Below are 18,563 nucleotides of genomic sequence, written 5' to 3' on the forward strand. Positions count from 1 at the left end.
CCTGCCGGTAATTCCCAAAGTAAACCAAACAAAAGATTGGGCATAAAATTAATTCCCTTGCCCAATATCCTACTAACTCCCTCCTCTATATCTCCTATTGCTCTCCCCATCATTTGCCAAATAGGACGTATATGAGGTGCTCTGTTTTCAGGGTGGACACGGCCCGGGCCTGACCGAGCCGTGCTTTCGACCGGCTGTGACCGGTCCGGATCGAAGTGCCCATCGGGCCTGTTTCCCTGAACCGGACCGGCGAGGGCGCTGGACGGGAGGCGTCGTGCGGGCGAGTTGATGGCACGTCAGATGACGACGGCTGCCCTCCTTGATAACCTCGTCGAAGTCGTGGCCATACCAAAACACGCGACGACTGTGACTGCTGAACCACCCACCACTGTCGTTGCGCTCCTGGCTACGGAGGGGGCGGCGGTGGGTCCCTCCACCATGTAGCCACCGTCGTTGATGTGCCACCCTGTCGGTAGGTGGACGGACGGCGACACGGGGACACCGTACCTGGACCATCTGGGTGAACTGGTAGAGTATATGCAGTGGCGGTCGCACTATGTTGCTCCGCTGCTACCGCTTCTTGACATCGCTGCAAGTGGGAGAAGGCTCGACGGGTGGTTTTGGATCGGGTAGCAGTGGGGTGTGTGGTGTGGGGGGTGCACGATGATGGTGCTATTCATAGTCGGGGGAGAGACGGGGGTGGGCGTTCGGCTTCTGGGAGCCGCCATTACTCGCGACCATGGTAGACGACGGGACACACCATCAATGGCGTCCCTCGGGAGCCGGCGTGAGGCGCCTCGGAGTCGCTAACCATCATCTAAGGCTAGCCATAGTGGGGGTAACTTATGGAGTAACTTAACACATCCCAAGACAATTCTGCTTATGTGGCAAGTATTTAATGAGGAAAGAGGTGCTTGTGGTAACATAATATGTTACTGTAACATAGCACTTTCCGAAGAAAAATGAGTCTATGAGCTAATAAATGAAGCAATCTATGATACTACTATTATGTTACTTTTCACTATGGAGATAGTAACTTAGAGTAGTATCATATGCATGATACTAGTATAAGTTACTCCTCACTATGACCAGCCTAAGACTACCCACAATGGGAGTAATATAGGTAGTAACATCACACATATCTAGATAAAATAGATGATGTGGCAAGCAATAAATGAAGAAAGAGAGGAGAATGGTAACATAGCTAGTTACTAGTACTATGAGTAACATCACACATATCAAGGTAAGATGTGTCTATAACCTAATAAATGAAGTGTTGCATGTTACCATACGTATTACTCCCCACTATATAGGGAGTAACATGCATATGTTACTAGTCTATGTTATTATCCATTGTGTCTAGTCTAAAACGCCATAACGGTTAGGTTGATCGGGCAGTCAAAGCGGCATGACCAGACTCGACGCGGCGATGGGGCGTAATGCTCTGACTCGCCGGGCCCACCTCGACACACGGTGTCCCGTGGACGGGTTACAATTGCGTCCAAAGACTCGGCTCGGCGACACAGCTTCGCCATGACCACCTGGACACGCGGCATCACGTGCCGCGCCGTACGACGCGTGCGGGCGTATAACCGGGGCGCAATACACCAACCATGCCGCGCCGTACGACGCGTGCGGGCGTATAACCGGCGCGCAATACACCGGTTGGTGTGTACGTACAACGCGTGCGGGCGTTTACATGGCGGGCGGTACACGCAGTGGCGGAGCTACATGCAAACCTAAGGGGGGGAGCCATAGGAAAATTACTGAAGCAAAATTTTAAAGTGTAGTCATTTGCCCCCGAAGTGTAGTATTTTCTGTTCTGCCCCCCTGGCATCATGTGCTAGCTCCGCCACTGGAGACACAGCTGGGCAAATCGTATGGCGCGGGGTCGGGTATATACGCGACGGGGCAGGTGGGTGTGTAAGTTTTTAAATAAGACCATCATGCTTTTACCACCAACGAGGTATCGGCTAATCTCAGACCTCCATTTGTTTAGGGGTTGCACCAAAGAAGAAGTGAACTAGTACATGCTACAGTGAATTACAAACAGCCTCTCGAACGATAAATGATACTACAGACCTATGCCCATGCCCATAAGAAGATTGGGGATGTCGCAGCAAAAGACATGATACCATAAGAAGTAAAACTGACTGATACTACATATACCCTTCGCTAAATGGATTAAAGCCCTGCTTGGATTATCGTTTCATTTCAAAATACACCCGTAAAACTTACAGACCTATGCCCGCCCTTTTGATTTACTGAAAAAGGGTTTTCCCGCTTTGTATACAAAGCAATCAACCGAACCATACATGGATAGATGTTGGGGCGGAAGCAGCACAGTCACGCCCAAAAGAAACGATAGAGAAGAGCAAAAGAAACAAATGCCGAAAACGGCGGATCAACAAAACGAAGAGGCCTCGCGATCGCAGCGCCCACCAGGATCTTTCACTAGACTCCAAGACTCTGAAGCGCCGGCACCTATCAACACCTCCAAGAAGGATCGCGACGATGACGACGCTGCTGCTAAGGGTTTCCCCCGGTACACGACGAGGCGAGAGGAAGGGTAGCTCCGACGCCCTCCCGGAAGGTCAGGTGGCACCCATAGGCGCCACCACGCCGGCGTTGGCCATGCCGACAGGGGTTTCCCCCGATCCCAACCCGCACCTCGGGCGCCCCGGAGCCTGCCACCAAACCAACCACCATCGTGCGCCAACGCGGTCTTGAGCCCCCCACGCCGTCTCACCACGTTACCGCGAAGTGAGGATAGCACGACGAAGAATCAGAGCCGGGACTAGGGCATCAACACCATCGGCACGCGGAAGGGCCCCACCTCCACCGTCCGCGACGGTAGCCGTCCGGACGCAATAGCGGGAGCACACCAGGCCCGTGGGCCCACCGGCCCGGCCGAGCCCTCGTGGGCTCGCAAAGCTCCCGCCTTCGCGCTGCTGCCGGCACGCCGGCGGTGCCGCCGCCCCAATTCGAGCCGCTCTTCCTCCTCACCGCGCCGCAGACAACGAGGCTACGCCTAAGGGCCCAGATCTAGGCCGAGGACGCGCCGCCGGCCACCTTGCGCAACCAGGTCGCCGCGTCGCCAAAGGATGGCGCCACCACCGCGACGGCCCGCCGCCAGCCACCTCCAGGCCGCCGGGCCCCGCCCTTTTGATTTCCGGCTAGAAACAGCTGTTGGCCGGTAAGTTACATTTGTAAGGATAACATACACCCGTAATCAATTACACCGATGCCAAGCGCGGCCTAAATAGTACACCCACAGTAGAGGATGATTGCCCATTTGGGGGCAATATGTTGGAGCTTATGCTTTGGGGTCTGAAGGTGGAAATCCTACCATTTTGTCACCTGATGTAGTTTCCATTGAAAATGGCAGTTGACAAAAGCCAGACAATGGTAATGAACTCACCGCCATTGTTGAGCTGCCTGGCGTGTGAATCCCTGCTGCAGTGGTGCGCCGCGTAGCACAGCATCTCCACCCACACCCCAAGCAGTACCGTCCCGACCGCCATGTTGTCCAGGTCCCGCGCATCATTATATATCAGCCTTTCAACAATCTCGGCTCCACGGACTAAGGCGGGTGGATGTAAACGTACCGAAAGCAGGTTCTCCTTTCCTCTCTCCAGCACCTGCACCTCCTCCCTTATTGTTTCCAACTCCTCCCTTATTTTTTTCAGCTCTCTAGCATGCCATCGATCCCTCTTTGTTTTCTCCAGCTCCTCTCTTCTTTTGTCCAGCTCCGCCATTCTTGTGATGCGCTTAATAAAGGAACCCACCACACAATGCAAATTAAGCTTTTGATATGCTGCTTCAGCATTGGCATATGGTACGGGGCGAACAGGGCTAGGCAGCATGTACGGACGTTCCAAAAGGAGGAATATCATGTATTCGGACAGCGTATCGATTGCCTCCACAACTGGCTCTAGCTGCCTTGGTTCCACGTGAAATTGGAAGAACATTTTGGTGGCAAAGTACCAGGCAAGGATTTTGTCATCAAAATCAATGCCAGCGCGCGAGGTGGGATCCTCAAAGGTTACCTGCCATCGACTCAGCGCGCACTGACCACTGTAACTCCTCATGACATCCTCTTGGCCATGGCATTCCTCCACCATTCTTGTTACATGTCTCATCACCAACTCCTTAGTACCATATGAAATGACAGGTAAGGAGCGGTGCAGCTTCTTCCACAAATCTTTGCAGTGCTTCAATTCAAACCACTTGGCAACTTCCCGGGTCCAGCCACCCCTGTCCTGTCCATGTCCGATGCCAGTGGACGGCCTGGGCTGTCCAATAAAACCTGACCATCTTCTATTTCTTTCCGCAGCCCTGACATGTTGTCGAACAGATACGACCATGCTATGAAGCCGAACCCATCTTCTAGCACGCAACAATGTGCATGCCCATGTTGAACCCATTGCCTTCAACAATGATGTCATCTCTAGGAGGACAGCCCCAGCTATTAAGATATATGTGACAATGATATCACCTCTGCTGAAGTCATTCTTGCCAATGCTTGATTGAAATAGGAAGAAAGCACTGATGGTGGCAACCAATGATATCGCACGGATGGAGCATCCATACCATGTGAAGACCACCGCCGCCTTGGTGTACAGGACGTCGTGCATCAAGGAGAGCTGCATCTCGATCAGCTCATACAAGCACCCCTTGCGCTTGAATCGGCAGTTGGCTTGAATCTGCAACCGGGACGGCAAGAACTTATAATCGACAAACTGACCCATGCAAATGGGTAATAGATCATGTGCTCCCTGCAGTACTTCTTCAGAATCTAACTTATCCTCTTCGCCCCACTGTGCAGGCAGAGGGTAGGGCCGTTCTTCTTCTCGTTCAGCCTCCTTCACCACCCTCGGCTTCTCAACCTCATCAAGGAACTTCCTGATGCTGTCCAGCTTGGAGTTCCTGAGCGCCCATACTCTCTCGCCATACTTAAGAACACCGGCCACAAATACCAGAGCTGCGGCTGTGAACAAGGTCCAGCTACCAGCGACATACTTGTAGAAGACATAACCTACTCCTAATGCCTGCACCACCAGAGAGAGCAGGTGGCGCGGCCACAGCTGGTTGTCTTCTATGGAGTAGGCGGTGATGGTATCCTGGCCACCGAGATGCACCAGCAAGAACGGCGCCCAGAACGCCATGAGCTGTTGCTTCTCGTGGGACTTGCTGCAAATTGACATGTGGCCGAGTATGTATATCACTGTGGAGTCAGCCAGGAGGTATGCTAGCCATAGGAGGGTCCGTGGGACGACGGAGATGTTCTGCCGACGCCTCCCTGCGAATAGGAGCAGGAACACTTGCAGCATGAAGCTTGCAAGCATTAGGATTTGGACCTCCCACTCGTTCCATAGGCGCACCACTCCAGCCATCAGTGACCACTGAATGCACACGAGAGGATCACCATATATTACAATCAAATTAGTTGAAGTAGATACATATATTTCCTTAAAAAGGAGTACACATGCAATAAACCATGGGGACAATATCGCAACCAACATGGCAGTCAAACTAAGCCATTAAAAGTGACCACATACTAATAATCGAATGTAAATGGTTATACAAGTTTCTACCACGAAGGTCGTTAGGGAATCCACTCTTTGTCGAAAAATGAAGGTCGTTAGAGAATCTTATCTTCTTAGAACTACCTAGCGGAAAATATGGTCCAGGTGGGGTGAATTAGTTGCTGGAGTGTACATGCGGCAGTGTTCGGGACTCATACTCTTTAGCCATTTTCAGAGGAAAGCCCTGTACGTACTTGATCCGATCTGAAAGTAACAGAACACGAATTCATTACCTTGCTTGGTTCAAATTCAATAATACAGCAATCCAGACTCCACCAGAGTAGTAGATGTCGAACAATAGCATATGACTGAGCAGCAACTCTCCTCCTCCAGATCACAATCTTCTTTCAAATGGATGCAGTGACAACACAAGGCAAACCGGTAGAATCGAGCGCTGAATCACAATAATCCACGCATAAAAACCACAAGAAAAGAACAATGACAAAAGGTCGCCCTGAAAGGAAAGAACTAAAAAGAAAAAAGAGTTGTGCACTGGATAGATCGAAGGCAAACGGCAGACAGGAGATGAGTAAACTGTAAAAGAGTACCTTTTGCGCAGTCGCTGGTGCTCGAGCCGCTGCTGTTGCGGAGGAGACGTGGGTATCTGTATTTCTAGTCCTCTTGGTCCATCTAAATTATACTCCCATCTCTAAACATTTTATAACATGACACCCTCGTAGAATACACTTTGTTTAAACGCTAATGTCACTCCTATTTCACGTTCACAAGATGTCCTCGTATCAGCCTAGCCAGCATCATGAGGTACTCCAACGGAACCTTTTTGCACTGTGCGTGATGCAGATTCAAATTAAGCAAGGAACTGTTTTGAAAACAACTGTCCCTTTTCACATCCCCATGAAATTTTGTATATGGGATGCACGACCTTTACTGTAACCCATCAAGGAGAACTCCATTGAATACCACCCTAACCTAACCAATACTAGAAATAACTATCATTAGCCTGTAAGGTTAAAAGGCTAATTAAGACCGGCCAGCTAAAGGCACAGTGGTGTGCAATTGTTTGCGTCAAAATCGAGTACCTTGATTATATGTCGTCGACGAAGAGAACATGCCCCATCTCTTCCGTAGACACCGGATGAATGTGTTGTGCGGCGCAATGCTATTTCAGTAACCGAGATAAAGTAACACTTGCCACATATTTGATTAACAGACTGGAATGACTGGATTGCTAGTGGGAGAAATTAAACTTCATTTGATGGCAGAAGAAATGAGAAAGAAGAACTCTGTTGAAAGAAACAAGAAACTCAATAGGAAAGCATCATTAATTTCCTCAACATTTTCCTTTCTTTTATGAATGAGCGGAATATGGGACGGTCAACAACGAAGTAGATGGTTATAATTAACTGAAAATTTTATGCACAAAGGTTCATTGTTGATGTTATCACTAGTACTAGACAGTCAATAGGAAAAGGAAAAAAAGGAAAGAGGTTTTTTGCTTCGTGCTAGGAATCTGCACCCATGCCATGTGCAATGTTTTTTGGTTATATTTAGTTCCTTGTCCCCGGTTGTGCTTCGAGGGTGCCAGTTTGCAGATTGAAGCTAAACAATCCTAGTACTCCAGCTGGTCTGAAAGATGGCCTCGTTGACCGTGTACTCTTGTCTTCTCACTCTTGCATGAGCATGACCGTGCTAGTTTATGATCCATTTTCTTAAGTTATCTCTTGATTGGATACCGCACAATGAGTAGGGCATATCCATATCTTGGATGCAATATGGCTGTTTCGTTTGGGGATATAGGATGACTAAAGAGCACTGCTACCCTCCTTTCACACCTCTCCATCCCCTACAAGTGTACCCTTAATGGTACACTTTCTTGTAATACTAGTGGTTTGGGTGCCACCATCTGGCGCCGCTTGAGAGAAAGTTATACTCATGTTTCCATCTCAAAAAAATACATAGTCCATGCCTTCGTCTAGAAAAACATCTCAGAAAAAAATCCTCACCTGCCTGCCGCCGCTTGTCTCACCTTTCTGAGCAGGATACAAATCCTAACAAATCTCAAAGGAACGACTAACAACGCAGCCCTCCCGACGGTCCTTACCAGGATCCACCGCGCCCCCACGGCCCTTACCAAGGTGGCCGTCGATGCTGGCTTGCCACACCCCTCCCGGCGGGCTGAACCCTGCGCCGTACGTCACCGTCGCCACCAGCGTGGCTAGCATCAGGAGGTACTTCCGCAGGATGTACTCTGGTGGAATCTTTTCGCAGTTTACTGCCATTGCCACTACCTCAGGCGAGCTTGAGCTTGATGCCAATCCCTCAGCAGTTAAGCTACCTAGTGCACTGCTACTACTCTCAATCTCTAATGCCATGAAGAATGTGAGTGCCAACTAGCTTATGCAGTACTAAGTACTCCCTCCGTTCGGAATTACTTGTCTCGGAAATGGATGTATCTAGAACTAAAATACATCTAGATACATCCATTTCTAGGACAAGTAATTCCGAACGGAGGGAGTAGTACTGATTACGCCGTTCCTCCACCTCGCGTGATGCGGCTTCAAATTAAGCACGGAGCTGCTTAAAAAACAAACTGTCTTTTCCTCACATCTCGATGAATTTTTAAGTGGGCTGCAGGCAAGTGTTGTAAGTCTGTAACCCATCAAGGAGCACTCCATCTCGGATACCACCCTAAGCAATACCAGAAAACTACCAGTAGACTGTAATAAGATTAAATACTAACACCGGCCAGCTAAAAGCACTTTGGTTTGCCATTGTTTGCCCCAGGATCGAGTACTTTGATTATATGCCGAGAGCGGAACATAGGCCCAGTTCTTTTGCCAGAATCCGACCCTACCCAGTTTCTCTTAGAATCTTTGAGCCCTATTCGTTTTCCAATCCTATCTACTTAGACCCTAACTAGATAGGATTGTAAAATAAATGGAGCTCAAAGATTATGGGAGAAGCTGGGTAGGGGGGCAGATTCTGAGAGAATCCTTAGATTCTGGTAAAAGAACTGGGCCATAGACTCCTATTAAAAGCTTGTATTGCTTTGTGGCTGGGCTGTGACACTGCGGGCCTGTTTGGCTACCTGCATGATGCTCATACAGGCTCCAGAGGGCCAAGTTTTTGCTGTTTGCTTACCCGCATGCTTGCCTGCAACTTTTTTTTGAAAAGGGGGACTCCCCGGCCTCTGCATCAGAAGATGCATACGGCCACTTAAATAAATAAAATAGGTTCAACAATGTTATAAAGTCTTGAAATAAAATAAAGGCGAGCTCACAAAGAGCCTCGATGCCAAAACAAGCAAAGGCCATAAAGCCACAACCGGCTGGCAAAATAAAGATAGGAAAACTAATTGTCTATCCTATTACATGACCGCCATCCAAACCGGTTGAAGATATCCCGCGCTACCATCTCCCAGCGGACAGATCCAGTAACCAAATGCTCCCTGGCCTCCGTCGGAGTGAGTAAGGACCACATACGGATCAGCGTCGTAGCACGGAATACAACCTGCAAAAAATGAATAGTAGTTATTCTGTTAAAAGCCAAATCATTTCTGCAGTTCCAAATTGCCCATAACAACGCACAAACTCCTACACGAATATGTCTAGCTGTATCAGACTCTATCCCATCCAGCCACGTTCCAAATAACGACCCGACAGAACTCGGAGGAGTAATGTTAAAGGCAATTTGCACGGTGCGCCACAGAATTCTTGCCAACGGACAGTCAAAGAAGAGATGCTTAATGGTCTCGTCCTGATCACATAAACTACACCTAGTAGATCCTGTCCAATTGCGCTTAACCAAGTTGTCCTTTGTTAAAATAACCTGTTTATGGACAAACCACATAAACACTTTAATTTTCAAAGGAACTTTTACTTTCCAAACATGTTTGGAACTAGAATGACAGTCGAGTTAATAACATCGATGTACATCGACTTAACAGTAAATTGTCCAGACCTAGTAGGTTTCCAACACAACTGATCGGGCTGATGAGCTAGCTGGACTTCCATCAGTCTACGCACCAGATGAAGCCAAGCTTCCCATCTATCACCAACAAGCACCCTCCGAAACTGAATATTAAGGGGAATGGACTGCATAATCGTTGCAACTAGCGCATCACGTCGCTGGACAATACGATACAGGGTTGGGTACTGTAGTGCCAATGGTGTATCGCCCAGCCAAGTATCCTCCCAGAACCGTGTATCATTACCATCACCGACAATAAACTTTGTTCTATTAAAGAAGGTTGCCTTAACTATCATAAGCCCCTTCCAAAACGGCGAATCAGTTGGTCTCACTGTCACCTGTGACAAAGTTTTTGAATGCAGATACTTGTTGCGGAGAATCTGCGCCCAAGTTGCGTCAGTCTGAACTGAAAGTTTATACAGCCACTTACTAAGCAGACATATGTTCTTGACCTCAAGATTCTCGATACCCAAACCCCCTTGGTCCTTTGGTCGACAAATAACATCCCACTTGGCGAGTCTATACTTTCTCTTAAGTTCATCACTCTGCCAAAAAAATCTTGATCGGTAGAAGTCCAGCCTTTTCCTAACCCCCACTGGAACCTCAAAGAAAGATAGTAGGAACATCGGCATACTCGTGAGCACCGAATTAATAAGAATTAACCGGCCTCCATATGACATAAGTTTGCCCTTCCAGCAACTAAGTTTCTTTTCAAACCGATCTTCGATGCATTTCCACTCTCTGTTCGTTAGCTTACGATGGTGAATGGGTATACCTAGGTAAGTAAAAGGTAAAGCCCCTAATTCACATCCAAACAATTGCCTATAAGCCTCTTGTTCCTCATTGGCTCTACCAAAGCAGAACAACTCGCTTTTGTGAAAGTTAATCTTTAACCCGGTCAATTGTTCGAATAAGCATAACACCAGCTTCATATTTCTCGCTTTTGTCAGGTCATGCTCCATACAGATGATTGTATCATCAGCGTACTGCAGAACGGACACACCCCCATCAACTAGGTTGGGCACCAAGCCACCCACCTGACCGGCCTCCTTTGCCCTACCTATGATAATTGCCAACATGTCAACCACAATGTTGAACAAAATAGGGGACATTGGATCTCCTTGCCTCAGGCCTTTGTGTGTCTGGAAATAATGCCCTATATAATCATTTACTTTAATTCCAACACTCCCTTTTTGCGTAAAGGATTCTACCTGGCGTCGCCAAGCCTCATCAAAACCCTTCATACGCAAGGCCTGTTGAAGGAATGGCCATTTGACTTTGTCGTACGCTTTTTCGAAATCCACTTTGAAAACAACCCCATCCAGCTTTTTCGTGTGGATTTCATGGAGCGTTTCATGAAGGACCACTACCCCCTCAAGGATATTCCTGTCCGGCATGAAAGCAGTTTGGGTAGGCTGCACAACAGCATGCGCGATCTGTGTGAGCCTATTGGTCCCGACCTTGGTGAAAATTTTGAAACTAACATTAAGAAGACAGATTGGCCTGAATTGCTCAATTCTCACCGCCTCTGTTTTCTTAGGAAGAAGGGTGATCGTTCCAAAATTGAGCTGAAAAAGATGAAGCTGTCTAGCAAACAGATCATTGAACAAAGGCAACAAATCCCCTTTAATGATGTGCCAGCATTTCTTATAAACTCCGCTGGAAATCCATCGGGGCCCGGCGCCTTGTTATTTTTCATTTGCGTAATGGCCTCCAACACCTCTTTTTCGGAGAAAGGGGCCGCAAGAATATCAGTCTCCACCGCAGTGAGTTGAGGAACATCCTCAACCATGGACTCAACCAGCGACACACGGTTCTCTTCTGGAGGGCCAAACAGCTGCTTATAGTACTCGGTAATGTACAATTTTAGGTTTTCCTGTCCTACAGTTGTACCCTCATCTTGCTCAAGCTGAAAGATCCTCTTCTTTCGATGCTTACCATTAGCGATCATGTGAAAGAATTGAGTGTTCGCGTCCCCCTGGACTACTCGCCGGACCTTGGCCCGCAACGCCCACTTCAACTCTTCTTCCCTAAGAAGTTCTTTCAGCCTCAATTCCACATCAAGCTTGGCATGAAGCTCCGTGGCCGGCAGCATCGTGGTTTCTGCTTTTACATCCAGGGAATGAATAAGGGAAAGGAGCCTTTCCTTTTCGACCTTATAAATCCCGCTAAGATGCTTAGCCCACCCAAACAGGAAACTCCTCAAATGCCTAATCTTATTCTGCCAGCGCTGAAGCGCAGTCTTCCCTCCTGAATCCTTAGCCCACTCTCTGGCCACGAGATCAAGAAAGCCTTCTCGTTCAAACCAAGCCAACTCAAAGGAGAACACATTTTTGTTCCCCAGGTGGGTGGGCTCACTAGAGTCCACCAATAACGGCGTGTGGTCAGAAATACCACGGGACAAGGCCTGGACTGTTACTAGAGGGAACTTCTGTTCCCAATCGACACTGGCCAACACATGATCCAACTTCTCATACGTCGGATTTGGCAGCGTGTTAGCCCAGGTGAATTTTCTACCCGAGAGCTCAATTTCTCTTAGGTCCAAACTTTCAATGATAGTATTGAACATGAACGACCATCTGCCATCAAAGTTATCATTGTTCTTATCCTCACGCCTTCTAATTATATTGAAATCACCCCCCACCAGGATAGGCAACTGCTCGGAACCACCAATCCGAACGAGATCAGCCAAGAACTCGGGCTTGAGCTCGGGTTGCGCAGCACCATATACTGCAACCAGAGCCCAATTAAACCCATCTTCCTTCGACCGCACCCGAAACTTGACTGCAAAGTCACCCATAACCACACTGCAAACCTCAAGCGCTTCGCACCTAACGTCGAGTAAGATTCCACCCGATCTCCCTCTCGGCGGCAAGCAATTGTGAAAACCTCCTCGCTGCCGATGACCCGGATCAGAAGGCCCCTCAACGAAGCCGCCTGAAGGACCCAAGAATGGCCTCTCAACTGACCCATCACTTTGCCAAGCATAACCACGACCGTCACCCGTGGACGAAGAGCCACGGTGCTGGCCAGTCCCATAAGCATCGTAGCCATCATCCCCCCATTGACCTCGGGGTGCAGCCACAAGCGCAGTCGGCGGCGGCCTCGGCGGAGCAGCACCGCGCCCCACAGCCATCGGCAGAGTAGCAGTCGGCGCCGGCGGCCGGAGTCCTTGAGCACCACGCCCCACAGCCATCGGCAGAGAAGTAGCCGGCGCCAGTGGCCAGAGACCTTGAGCACCGCGCCCGGCGGCTGGCACGGCCCCCACAGCCTTTGCAGGTCTCGGCCCTGGCGGGGTGCCTCGTCCGGCCGCAGCCGTAGGTCGCGGCCCCTTTGGCTCACCACGGCCAGCCGGCAGCACCGGACGCTGGCCTTGTGCAACACCGCCTCCAAGGGCCGCCGGTGTCACTCCGGCGAGCGCCTGCATGTTGGGGCCGGAGGCCGCAACATCCCCCCGTCCCGCCATCAGGGGAGGGATCCGAGTCGCCCGGCCTGGACCACAGCGACGGAAACCTGCTGAACCCTCGCGACGCCTGGAACTGCATGACATGAAGCTCAAAGCACCCTACGACCAGGCTTTAGAGAAAAGCCTAGATCGATCATTTTCTCATATGCAGACTCTTCTACTGCAATTTACACTACGAGAAGGATACGATTGGGGTAAATGGAGGCAACCAAATAGGCTCCATTGGGCTGAAAGTATGCAGGTAACAAAACACCTCGAGGGTGAATGTGTTGTGTGGCGCAGTGCAGACTGGAATGCTGGTTTAGCAATAGAAACTTAGGGACAACAATAGTCAGTACTCCCGCTCCCCCGCCCCCTAGGGTTCCCCGCCGCCGCCGCCGGCTCCCCCGCGCGGAGCCGCCTCCGCGGCGGCCGGAGCCCGCCGCCGCCGCCAGCCCCCTCCTTCCCCCGTTCCCCTTCCCCCCCTCCCTCCTCGCCCCTGTACCCCCACGCCGCCTCCCCGAGCGAGGCGGCCAGGGGCCCTGCCTCCGCGCGCATCCCTCCCCCCGCCGCCGTCAGCCTGCGCCGCCGGCCCTCAGCCGCGTGATGCTGGCGGCGGTGGGCTTGCCCTTCCCCGCGCGCGGTCCTCCCCTGCTCGGGCGGTGATGGCCGGCAGCGGTGCGCTTCGGCCGGTGGCGGTCCATCGTCCTGGTGTGGAGGCCGGCGGTGCTCTCCTTGGTGGTGCCGCCTCTTGGCGGCGGCGTGGTCCGGTGGTGCTGGCCGGCCGGGGCCGTCCCCGGTCCAGATCTGGGCCCGTAGGGTTCCTTCTGGGTCCTTGCGGGTCGGTTTCGGCGCAACCGCGACGCTCTCTGTATGAGGAGGCTGGGGAGCGGCTTGGACTGGGTCAGCGACGCCGGCGGCGTACCAGCTGCTGCGCGGAGGCGGGAGCTGTCCGGTCCTTTGAGGGCCCGGCCGGGCCTGTGGGGCCACGGGCCCGGTAGGCTCCTGCCATGGCGTCCGGTCGGCTACCGTCGTGGACGGTGGAGGTGGGGCCCTCCCGTATGCCGATGGTGCTGTTGCTCTAGTCCCGGCTCCTCTTCTCCGTTGTGCAGACCATCTTCGCGATGCTGTGGTGAGACAGCGTGGGAAGCTTCGTGTTCGTGTTGGCGCAGGGTGGTGGTCGGTCTGGTGGCGAGCTCCGGAGTGCCTGAGGGAGAGGCTGGGATCGGGAGAAATCTTTGTTGGCTTGGCCGACACCGACGCGGTGGCGCCTGAGGTTGCCGCCGGACCTTCTTGGAGGGCGTCGGGGCTACCCTTCCTCTCTCCTCGCCGTGTACCGGGGGAAACCCTTGGCAGCAGCGTCGTCATCGTCGCGTCCCTTCTTGGAGGTGTTGTTGGGTACAGGCACTTCGGAGTCTTGGAACTTGGTGGGTGATCTCTGGTGGACGCAGCGGTCACGAGGCTTCGTCGTTTTTGTCGATCCGCCGTTATCGGCATTTGTTTCTTTTCTTTTTTCTCTTTCTTTTCTTTTTGGGCGTGTTTGTGCTGCTTCCGTCCCAGCCCCTATCGTCGGTTGTATCGGTTGGTTGCTTTGTAATACAAAGCAGGGGGAAACCCTTTTTCGTTAATTAGACTTTTATTTGGATATGAAAGTAATGGGAAAAAAATGGATGAACTCAGTTACTCCTTGTGATTCATATTGATTGTTGCTGACTTAGTACAACTTTAGAGGAGTAAAAGAAACAAGAAACTCAAAAAAAAATCTGCAGCATTTTTTCTTTTTTCACGCACAATGGGTATATGAGACTGTAAACCGCGCGGCATATGGTTAATTAACTGCTGGTCTTATGACTAGTAGTACACTGTCAATTGAAAAAGAAAAAGGAAAAAGTTGTGCTGCTTCAAGCCGGGGAAATCTGCACCCACATGCACGTCCAATTAATGGTGTTTGCTTACATTCGTTTCTTCATTCCACTTGTGCTCGGAGGTTGCCAGTCTGCAGATCGAAGCTAAATAATCCTAGCTTGTCGCACAGATGGCCTCGTTGACCACCGTGCACTCTTGTCTCTTCTCTAGCATGAGCATGCATGCATGGCTAGGTTAGTTTATGATCCCTTTTCCTAAATTATCTCTCCTGTCGTCCCGCTAACCCAAGACAATAATACGTATATGCATCATCGTAAACAGACGATTTCTCTCCTGTTAATTAACACATCACTGTACTTTTCCGGTTGGGCGATGAGGATGCGTTTGCTACTTTGGCTGAGTGCATATCACGTGATGCGTCAGGTATATCCATATTTTTTATGCCAATCACCCATCAGGCAGTTTGATTCGGTGATAGAGCGACTGCTACCCTCCGAAGAAGCCAACGCGAAGGTGCATGTTGCAGTAGAAGAACACCATGTACCGGAGGTTGTTGGTGCCACTCCGGACGTTTGGTTCGCCGGCAAGGTGGTCGTCAATGCTATCTTGCCACACAGACACCCCCCGGCGGGTTGAACCCCATGCCGTATGTCACCGTCGCCACCAGAGTTGCCAGCATCAGGAGGTACTTCCGCAGGATGTACTCCGACGGAACCTTCTTGCTTTGTATAGGGGCCTCCATTGCCATTTCCATCACCTCAAGCGAGATTGCGCTTGATGGCATCCTCTCAGGAATGAAACTACCTAGTGTACTGCTATTCCCAATCTCTACTTCCATGGTAATTGAGGGGGTAGTAGCTTTGGTAGTTTGTTCGTAGTGTGTGCACCTTGAGCCAGATTTAACGACAGAACCGTTTGAGAATAAACTCCTCGGTCGGGTCCTTTTTCACATGTCTATGAGTTTGTGACATGTGGTGGATCTAGTTAAATTACCTGAAGATCATTAAGCAGTTGCTAGGTAGTAGCATGGTTTCATGCATGCTCTTAACTATTATTGTAATGCTATTCTTAGTCTCTAACGCGATGAATGTACTCTCGTCTTTGTCATTTTACTTCAGGTGTTGTTCGGATAGCTGGATTAAACAGAATCTAATTTATATCCATATAAACAAGGAAAACATCTAAGAATAAATCTAAGTTTGGCTACTCCAACCAACCTGTGGATTTAGAAATTTTGGTCCTCCAAAACCTAGCTAGAATTCCAAAACCCAGACGGAGAATAGTAATATCCGGTATCCAAAGTTCCAAACAACCACTTAATGATCGATTTGATTTACATGAGTTGTACTGCTTCCTTCACTGTTGCGTGCACTTAGCTCGGGTGTGATGGAGATCCCATTCTAGTATACTACCCCCTCCTTTCCTAAATAATTGTCTTTTTAGAGATTTCAACAAGTGACTACATACGGAGCAAAATGAGTGAATCTACACTCTAAAACATGTCGACATGCATTCGTATGTTGTAGTCCATTTGAGATGGCTAGAAAGACAATTATTTGGGAACGGAGGGAGTAGTACATACAATTATCGAAGAGACGTTTTGAAAGTTAACCCTTGCCGTGCCTTTTTTGGGCATCTCGATGAAATTTATATGCTCCAAGGCTGCAGGGTTCTGTGTAACCCCGAGGAGCACGTCCAATCCACCTAATACCACCCATATTTCTACATAAAGCAGCCTCAGCAGTACAATTATATTACAAGCAGATAGTACAGGCCAGTTAGATTAAGACGGCGGGCAGGCCAAAGACACCATGGTTTCCTAACTTTTGCGCCAAGAGTTTGACTATATGTCGTGCAGCGGAACATGCACCGTCTCTACCACGTACTTGGTAGCTACTAGCATGGTTTCACTCCTAAGAATCTTTCAATGGGCGTCTATGGTTCGTCGATCCTTCTTTTATGGTTTACAACGGATGGGCGCACACCATTGAACGTGAGAAATGTGTAACAGCTCCCGGCTGCCTGAGACACGCGGTGGCGGGTGGCGTACGCGGCCGACCTGGTGCACCGCACCGCCATGTTCCACGATGGCGAAATCTTCCTCCGCTGTGACATTCAGCGGCTCGTCCTCCTCGACTCGCGGGGGTGCACGATAGATGCACGCTACGTGCACGAGGGGGAGCGGATCGATGTAGGTTGTTTCGTCTCCTTCCCGTGCCACTTCACCAGGATTGAAGATCATCTACCGGTGATCGGCTCGGCTCGCGGTGTTCCGACGAACGCTAATGAGGCGGCGGGGCGTACGGCCGTGCACATCAGGAGAAAGTAGTTGCGGTACACGGGGACAAGGTGGATGTGGTCGTGCACGGGCCACCTCGACCTCCACCACGACCGGATGCGGGACCAGGGGTGCTCGGGTGTGGCCCCGGCCGCCATGACCTGGATCCTCGACCCGTGGGAGCGGCGAACATCGACCGCCTAGATCTTCCAGAAGCTAGGGTTTCGGCCTACGCCCTAGGTACTAATTTGCTGCTGCCGCGCTCTCACTCCGCGTTTTCAGATCTAGACGAGTGCCTGCTCCATCTCTGGGAGGCGCCGCAGAGGAGAGAAACTAGGGTTCCTCCCTCCTTTTCGTGGTGGGAGGGCAAGATTCGCGGCGACCCTCGATCCTTTGCTCAGGTCGCCGCTTCCCCACCTCCACCAAAACTTCCAAATCCCAGACAAGGTCACGAAGGCGGTGAGATGAGGGGGGATGGCTTCGGCACTGGCAGGCATGGTCGCGGGGCGGGGCGTTTCAACCGCGGCGGCAGCCATGGCCGGGACAACAACGTATGGAAGCGCAAGGAGGATGTGGTGCAATCCTCGACCACCAGGACATCTGGCTCCGGCGACACGGGCTTCGACAAGTGGAACGCCACGGTGGGAGCAGGTTGATCGGGGCCGACGCGTCCAGATCACTGGTCAGCTGCTGTCGACAGCGACAGCAGGGACAAGACCACGCGCCGGCCTCAGGGGAAGTCGCCTGCGCCTGCTGCGAGGCGAGACCCACACACCCACGCTGGTAACCATAACTCTACCCCTGATGCGTGCCAGATCTACAATACTGCTGGTCATTACACTGCTAGATGCCCTCAGGCCTTGTGCTAGCGTTGTAAGAAGAAAGGCCATTTGTCTGTGATTTGCACTGATTTACTGCCTTGGGATTGCATTCCTGCTATGTGTGGTTTCCAGTCTAAGGGGCAGGGTTTATGTTATTTTCCTGATTATAGTGTGGAGAGACAACCACAGAGAGAGAATACCAATGTGCTCATCACTATTGTAGAGGGAGTTATATCTAAGCAAGATTTACAGGATGGCATGGGGGTGTATATTGGGCAGGGGTGGAGATGCCCTCCTCATCCCATAGCCCCTAACAAATATGTCATGAGGTTTCCTAATGTGGGAGAGGTTGAGCGTGCTCTTTTTGTGGAGTACATTAATCTCAAGAAGCACCAAACAGTGGTTCAGGATCACTCCATTGTCTGATGACATGGATTGTGAGGGTTTACTTGAGATTGCCTGGGTCAAAATTAGTAAGATTCCTCTCAATAAAAGATTTGACAAGAACGTGGCCTTTGCTGGTGGCCTTGTTGGGGTGACTCTTGAAATTCATATGTCAACAATTAAGCGTCCCTCATCGGTCCGAGCTAAAATTGGGTGCCGTAGTATTGCTAATCTTCCTGGTTCTGCTGAGG

The 18,563-nt window shown here is 50.6% G+C and overlaps 1 pseudogene; it reads left to right on the forward strand.

Moving 5' to 3' along the window:
- Positions 1–16,756: 16,756 nt before the first annotated feature.
- Positions 16,757–18,563, forward strand: part of LOC119360174 — an 8,155-nt pseudogene continuing 6,348 nt past the window's right edge.

This window comes from Triticum dicoccoides, chromosome 2B, assembly GCF_002162155.2.
Source record: "Triticum dicoccoides isolate Atlit2015 ecotype Zavitan chromosome 2B, WEW_v2.0, whole genome shotgun sequence".
NCBI lineage: Eukaryota > Viridiplantae > Streptophyta > Magnoliopsida > Poales > Poaceae > Triticum > Triticum dicoccoides.